Here is an 8,579-nt window from a genome sequence, read left to right as displayed (position 1 = left end):
GAGTGGCCAGATTATTATACGTTCAGAGATCATAATAATCTGGCCACTCAGTGTATTTGCCAATGATATCACCGATAAGGGTTTAATCTCCAACATTTACAGGGAACTCATACAACTTAAAAAAAGGAAGATAAACAATCCAATCCAAAAATGGGCAAAGGTCCTAAATAGACACTTTTCGAAAGAGGACATACCGAAGGCCAATAGACATATGAAAACATGCTCAAAGTCATTAATCATTGGAGAGATGCAAATCAAAACAACAATGTGGTACCATCTCCCACCTGTCAGAATGGCTATCATCAACAAATCAACAAATGACAAGTGCTGGTGAGGATATGGAGAAAAAGGAACCCTCATGCACTGCTGGTGGGAATGCAGACTGGTGCAGCCACTGTAGAGAACAGTATGGAGTTTCCTCAAAAAACTAAAAATGGAACTCCCATTTGACCCAGTGATCCCACTTCTAGGAATATATCCCAAGAAATTAGAAACACCAATTAAAAAGGATATACGTACCCCTATGTTCATAGCAGCACAATTCACCATAGCTAAGATTTGGAAACAGCCTAAGTGCCCATCAGCAGATGAGTGGATTAAAAAACTGTGGTACATTTACACAATGGAATACTATGCTGTGGTAAAAACGAAGGAACTCTTATCATTTGCAACAGCATGGATGGAACTGGAGAGCATTATGCTAAGTGAAATAAGCCAGTCAGAGAAAGATAAATATCACATGATCTCACTCATTTATAGAATATAATGAACAACATAAACGGATGAACAAAAACAGATCCAGAGACAGAGAAGCATGCATCAGACGGTCAAACCTCAGAGGGAAAGTAGGGGAGGGTGGGAGTAAGGGGGAGAGATCAACCAAGGACTTGTATGCATGCATATAAGCCTAACCAATGGACAAAGACAACAGGGAGGTGAGGGCATGAGTCGGGGGGATGGGGGGGTAATGGGGGATAAGGACACATATGTAATAACTTAATAAAGAAATTTAAAAAATTATAATAAAATCTTGGAATATATGATCTCGTAAAGAAGATGAAAGAAACAGATAAAGGAAATTTTGTATTCCTGTCAGTCTCCCCAAGTTCAGCTTTAGGTGGCTGGGGCTTGAGTTTTGTTTTTTGTTCTTTTCTCCTTTTTGTTAAGTCACTTGAGACCAGGATTTATGTGAAAGACATCGTTTTTCTTGGTATTTAATGAGATGACTTTAGTATGAATTCAAGTACATGATTTACAACTGGAGTATATCTTTATGAAACATTTACATCTGTGACAATACCTAATAAAAGTTTTTATTGGAAACATTGCTTGGATGGTTAGAACAGACTGTCAAAATAATCCCTTTTGGACCAGACACTTCACAAATGATAATTTATCCTGCTGCTCTTGCCAGTATCCTATCTCAATTCAATCTGTTGGGGAATCAAGAAAAGGGCAAGCCAATGACCTAATTTTCTTTCTGAAGATTGAGTTTTCATTTACTGCAAGGAACACTGTATAAAGACTATTTTAGAGAAGGAAACTATATGAGCCAGAAGGTGGCAAGAAATTTAGATTATCTGATGAAGGGAAGAGAGCTACCTAGGTAAAGACCTTCCTCAGACATAAGGACTTGAGGGCCTACTGTGTTTATGACATAGGGAGAGGTGCTACAATTCTTGTCCTGAATTACCAGGGTAGACACTGTTTTTCAAATTTAGTTGCATCATGTAAATATTTAGGACTGTTTTGTGTTTTATTTACTATAGATTGTCTGTAAGTACTAACATTAGATGCTGTACAATTGAGGTAGAAACTGAACCTACCCTTTTGTTTTTTCTTTAAATTAACAACAAGAGAAAGTTTTAAAATATATCAGCACTACCCTGACTGGTTTGGCTCAGTGGATAGAGTGTCGGCCTGCGGACTCTAGGGTCCCAGGTTCGGTTCCGGTCGTGGGCACATACCTTGGTTGCGGGCACATACCCAGTGGGGAGTGTGCAGGAGGCAGCTGATTGATGTTTCTACCTCTCTGTCCCTCTCCCTCTCTGTAAAAAATCAGTAAAACATATTTTAAAAATATATATATCAGCGCTTTGGAAAGGAAATGGGCAACTAGTTCAATACAGAGAGAAGAGCTGTTCCAGTTACTTTTTAATTTACCTGTAAGCACTTCTTGTTTTCCTTAGAAGTAGCTCTAAATGCATGGTGCAGAAACTGTGTGTACAGATTCTCCTTGTTCAATAAAATCACAGTTGAGAAATCACAGAGAAATACCAAATATTAGAAAATATTTAAGAGATTGATCCTGGTAAAGGGCATTATGAAAATATAGCATGGAGTTCTTTATGGGGGAAAATGGCCATGATAGCCTATTTTATTTACAAACTAGGAATTTTAAGCTCTAGACCCATATAGCTAATGGTCTACTGGATGGCTCCACAGGTACTTCATGCTCAATGTGTCCAAACCTGAACTCCTTCCCTTTCCCTCTCCCCCAATATACTCTTCTTCTTGGATTCCACATCTTGGGAATGGAACCACCACTCACTAAGTGCAGAAATCTGATAGTTATCTTTAACAACCCACTCTCCCTCACCTCTCATATTCAAGCAGTCAATAGGTCTCCCCTAAACCTGCTTTTTCCATTCCTTTACTGTCACCATTGGTCAGTTCAGTGATGTCTCCATATTCCTGAATTCAATGGATGCTCTTCTTCCTATGTGTTACTTCATCTTTTACTGATTTTGACAATAACTTATGAACACTTTCTTCCCTTGATATCTGTAATACCAGTCTCCCCTTGTATTCCACCAACCTCTCTAGTTATTCCTTCTGTCTCCTTTTATTCTACTTTCCCTTTAAATGCCACTGCTTTTGCTGGGCTTTTTTCCTAGGACTCTTTCTATTATATACTTTCTCTTGGTGATCTCATCCACTGCCCAAATCAAGACCTCTCTCCTGTGCTTCAGGCTTATATACTGGTATATACTTTATCTTTTAAGGCTCAATTCAACTCCACCTTCTTCAGGAACCATAGAATAATAATTAATCTAATTACAAATCTGTCTCTACCACTAGACAGTGAGCTCCTTGAGGGCAGGTACCATGCCTTATTCACATCTGAATTTCTAGTACCTAGGATTGGCACTCAAAGTTTGTTGAATGAATGAATGATTAGTAGAATCAAGTAATTAGTCTCCTACGAAAGGTAGAGGTTTGAACCCCATTGCAGATATTCCTACCAATGAGTCAGAAAGAGTAAAGTTCAGCTGGAGAGAATACAGTGTAATGAGAGCAAAGTTGCTGGCTCCATCATTGTATAGACCAGACAGGTTTGTCCTAGATAATAACCATAGGCCAGCTGTGAACTCTGACCAGTCATCTTGAAAACGTGATGTTGGTTATCAAGAGGAGTGGGTGCAACACAGAATCACTAATCCAAATGGTGGTAGGGTCTAACCATCCCCAGGAAGTAATCTTCCTCTCTCATTGCTGTCTCCACCTGAACTTTCCTTGTAGGGTGAGACTGGTGTCAGTTCAGGAAAACCTTGGCGAGAGGGAGAGGAGAAATGTCTCCTTTCTTAGTGTTGCTAGGGGCTACAGCTCTAACTCCATCAGCTACTGGGAAAGACTACAGTGAGCCAATAAAATTTTCTTTATAAGTGAAGGATGTACTTTGTGAGGTTCTGAGTTGAATATACATTTTAAAGTGAGCACATGAGTCCTACAATTTCTGGGTGGAGAAATAAAATTCTGCTGAGGAATGAATGTAATCATGGGCTAACATAAAAGCAATTTCAAGAAATACCGATCAGGACTAATATTACTTTTTTAAAATGACACCTTTCTGTGAATCATCTTTCCCTCAAGGTAGTTCTCTAGTGACTTTTCCAAACGATTCCAGAGGCAAGGAAGACTTCAGTTTGGAAACATTGGCTGGTGAGCTGGTGACTCACACCTCAGATGAATTAATGAAAATTAAGAAAACAAAAACCAGATGTTTCCTTCATGGTAATATAGGCATCTACGGTTTCTTTTGTCACTTACACTGTTGATTGCTGATTTCCTTCTATTGAGGCAAAAATCGATTTTGAAAAAGTTTGTATCTCTGTATATTTGGTGAACTCTGTTCCAATTGTTGCTAATTGGCTCAAAGGTCCACAAAGACTGCGGCTCAGGAGCTGACTGTTTCAGCAAGCTAAAAGCACACAGTGTTTGAAAACAGCATACCCGAAGGCTTTGGATGCTAGATTGGATTCGCTAGAGAACTCTTGCAACAGCCTTTGGGGAAAAGCACTAAGTGAAGCAGTCTCCTCGCTTGCACATAATCCTCCACAGAACCAGAATGGGTCTGGCTAACTAGCCATGGCTTCCTTTCAAGATCCAGTATTCATTTCTTGGCCCTTTACCCTCCTGGAAAATGCTAAGAACTGCATTTTAGAGATCCCACAACATATATTTTCATTCTTCCAGCTAGACCAGTGGAGGATACACCGAAATCCAGAGCAAGGCACTTTTAAAACATTCCTAACACCACCCTCCTTCCCTGAGAACTTTGGAAGCTTTCTGCTTTGGTTTAAACACTTATTTTCCCCAGACACCACCCATATCAGGAAACTCCAGATGTTCCTAGGTTATAATGGGAGAATGGATTACAAGTCCCGGTGTTTTTCAAACTTGCATCCTCTCCCAACTTTCTTGTTTGAGGCACTTAGTCCCCTTCTCCTACCCTCCTTTTCCCAATTGGGCTCCATCTGTCCTTACCTATGTGATCCAAAGGCAAATTTAGATTTGTACCTTTACTGCTACATATTTTAATTTTGCTGTCATAAAAGTTATGTTCTAAAACTATAGTTACTACCATTCTACCCACCCATTTGCCCAATCCAGATTTCTGAGAATCATTGTAAATGGCCCCCTCTCACTCCTTCGCTGGATTAGTGTCCAAGTTCTGTTGAATTGGACTAAATGTCTCTTGCATTTATTCCCTCTTCTCCATCTCTACTGACATTTCTCTAACCCAGCCCACAACTCTCCCTCAGGCCAAGTCTTCTAACCATCATCTGTGTTCACTCTTGCCCCTATCCAAATAATCCATATTTCCCACTGCAGCCACAATGAGAGTGATCTTTCTAGAACCCAAATTGATCAGTTATCCCATACATTGTCACTTCCTGGTAATGTAGTGGGCATGGCAGCCTGGGAAATTTTCTTACACCAGTGAGTAATGTGGAAGTGTTAGTTAAAGCTGCTAGGCTAAAGTCATAGAAATGACAGGGCTTCTCTAGCCTCCCCATCCTTCTCCAGGTTGTACGATTATCATACGGGCTTTCCTTCGTTGTGGTGCCACATTGTCTCTATACTTGCTAGTCTTACCCACTGGATTGTGGACTCTGGATCTTGTTAAATTTTGTATCCTCAGCACCATTCATAGTGTCTGACACAGAGCAGGCATTCACAACAGCATATAACATAGACAACACCTCTCCCTCCAAGTCAGCGTGTCAGTTACCTATTGACCCTGTAACAAAAAATCACCTCAAACTCAGTGGCTTAAGACAACACCCACTTGTCATCTTATAGTTATGTAGGTCACAGGTCTGGCACAGATCTTGTTGGGCTAAAACCAGTGTCAGCAGGCTTGTGTTCTCTAAGGGAGAAACCTTTTCCTTGCCCTTTCCAGATTCTAGGGGCCGCCTTCTTCTATCTTCAAGGCCAGGAATGTAGCATCTCTCTGACCCTGCTTCTGTCATCACATCTCTTTCTCTGAATACTGCCAGGAAAGTTTGGAGGGCTTGTGTGATTAGATTGGGCCCACCTGGATAATACAGGAATATCTCCCCATGTCAAAATCAGTTGATTAGCAGCCTTAATTCCATCTACAACTTTAATTCCTTTAACAACATATTCACAGGCTCCAGGGATTACAGTGTAGTCATCTTTGGGGTTCATTATTCTGGCAAGTATAAACCACAATTAGGGAGGGACCTGAATTCCATACAGCAATCACTTTCTAATGAGTTTCATACAATTGAAATACTTTTTACCTAATTGGCCACAGTCGCCTTTAGATCAAAATAATGCTTTAGTCACCTCCGTGCCACTAGTGCCTGGCCCAGCGCACAGCCCATGTGAGGTACTCAGTGTCTGTGACCGGAAGTGAGTAAAGATTACTTGACTGGAATGCTTAAATATCAACCTCTTGGTTCCCCCTAGAAAATGGAACTGTGATTGCTGAGGTTTCACGATTATGTTCATTTTTTTTTGTAGCACAATTGGGAGTCCAATTGTCATTATCTTGCAATCTCATACTAAACAAGCTCTAAGATTGGAAAAACAGGCATCTTCCATTATCTGACAGAAGACTTCCAGATTTTTCAAATGAAAACAACAGCTCACATGCTTTTGGCCTAGTCCACATGGGAACACAGCTGTATAGGAAATTCAAATGAACAAAATAAAAAAATCATGCAATAAAGCCTCATGACTCCCAAAGCAACCAAGAATTGAATACTTCTCAAGCAATTTTTGTAGTATTAGAATTTAAAAACACAGTGAATCACTTCAGTTCCAACAAATCTGGAGAAATTAAACCTTGTTTCCAAGAAGCACTCACAGAGCCTTCAATGCAATTTTCCATCACTGCAAAAGAAATAACATGCACAACTAAGCTGCGTCTCTTTAGTGGGTCCCAGTGCCCATCAGACAGCACCAAGTGGAAAATGAGCAGACCCGGTGTCCAGCCAGGACACCAAGCGCAGGACTCCCAAGCTGAAATTGCAGTATGAGTGCATGGTAAAGATATGGCTCTTTCACTCGGCAGACAGAATTGGCCAGAAACTGTCAGGTCTCATGGAGTTCAGTCTGCAGCCATGACAGTCCCAGCTAAGCCAGGTCTCAGAGTTCAGTCTTTGCCATGGCAACCGCTTGGGACACCTCCAACTCGCTGAACTGGAGTTTCTGTAGGAAAGCAGCCCAGAGTAGAAGCATGGTGTGAAAAGTTTTCCATATTTTATTCATATAGCACCTCATCAGCAAGACATCACAGAATACTCAACCTCAGTTTCAAGAGCCTTCTGAATCCTGGTCAAAATGCTTCAATGTATATCATTTCATCTGATTCCCTAGACAGACCTGGCAGCTACTTGGGGCTGGATCATAATCCAGTACCTACCACAGTGCTGGCATATGACAGCAACTCAATAAATGTTTACTGAATCAATGGACTGTCATCATTTTTTAAAGGAAGAAACAGGCTCAGAGGGGTTTAAGTAGCTTCCTAAAAGCACCCAGTGGCAGACAGGGCTAGGACTGTGGATTATATCACTCCTATGCTACCATGCTGACCTTCGAAATCCAACTCAAAGGTCAGGAAGACATTTCACTCCTTTCAACAAGCATTCTTTTGAGTATCTACCCTAAACTAGACCTTCCCAGCACTCTTCCTCTATTCTCTGCCTGCCCAGCTCCTTCAAGCCTTGGTACTGTTACCTCCTGAGCAAGGCCACCTGACAAGCCCTCCCACACCTATCCTGTCCCTATCTCCCTCTACCACATTTCCTATTTCTCACTTATGCCAATCTCATTACTTTATGGATATTTGTTTATTTATGGCTGACTGGAATATAAGGTCCATGAGGGCAGGGGGATGGCCCACTTTCTGGTGGCAGGCCACCATAAGATGAGGGGGAAGTGGCCACTGAAACAGAAAGCCAATGTGGTCTTCGGCACATTCATAAAAATGTCTAGAACAATGATCTTCTGGTATATGTCCGGAAGAAAGGAAGGGAATGGGGTTGTATGCCTGGGGGTGGAAAGACTCAGAAAAGACATACCAGCTCCTCTTTTCAAAGTTCTGAAGGGTGCTATCCAGAGGAGGGCGTGGAGTTGCCCAAGAGGTGCAGAGGGAGAGAGCTGAAGGAAAGTTGAGGGGCAGGTTTGGGTTCCAGGTGATTCTTGGGTACTATATCCTGTTTTCCACACTAATATGCAAGTGTTATGAGTGCAGCCTGCATGTATTTATTCCTCACTATATGGATATAGCACAGTACATGGTATGTTGGTCACTCAATAACTATTTGATTGAATGTTGTATGGAAGATCAAGTGTAGGTAGAGGGCTGTCACTGTTCACTCTGCCTGGCATGTTCCTCATCCTCACCCCCTTCATCTGGTTGACCCTTTGCTTACTCTTGAGGGTTAAGCTAAAATATCACTTGGTCAAGAAAATCCTCCCTCTTCTCCTACCACCAGACCTCAGTCCCCACTCATGGCTTCCTGTAGTTTTCCATCATAGCCTTATGATTATTGTATTTGATGTACTTGCTGATTATTTAAGATAGATATTCCCCTCCACAGTGGTCGGCAAACTGCGGCTTGCCACTCTGTTGACTAATGAGTTTGCCAACCACTGCCCTACCAGAAGGCAATCAGTCTTTCTTGCATGAATGATTCCTAACAACTGGAGATAGCTGTTGGCATTTCCTGTAGAATATGCTGTGAGAGCAGAGACTATTGTTGTTTGCTGTTGTATCCACTGTGTGTGGCACAAAGTAAGCACTCAACTATTTCTTAAAT

This window comes from Plecotus auritus, assembly GCF_963455305.1.
Source record: "Plecotus auritus genome assembly, chromosome: X".
NCBI lineage: Eukaryota > Metazoa > Chordata > Mammalia > Chiroptera > Vespertilionidae > Plecotus > Plecotus auritus.
The sequence above is the reverse complement of the archived record's forward strand: the minus strand, read 5'-3'. Positions refer to the sequence as shown.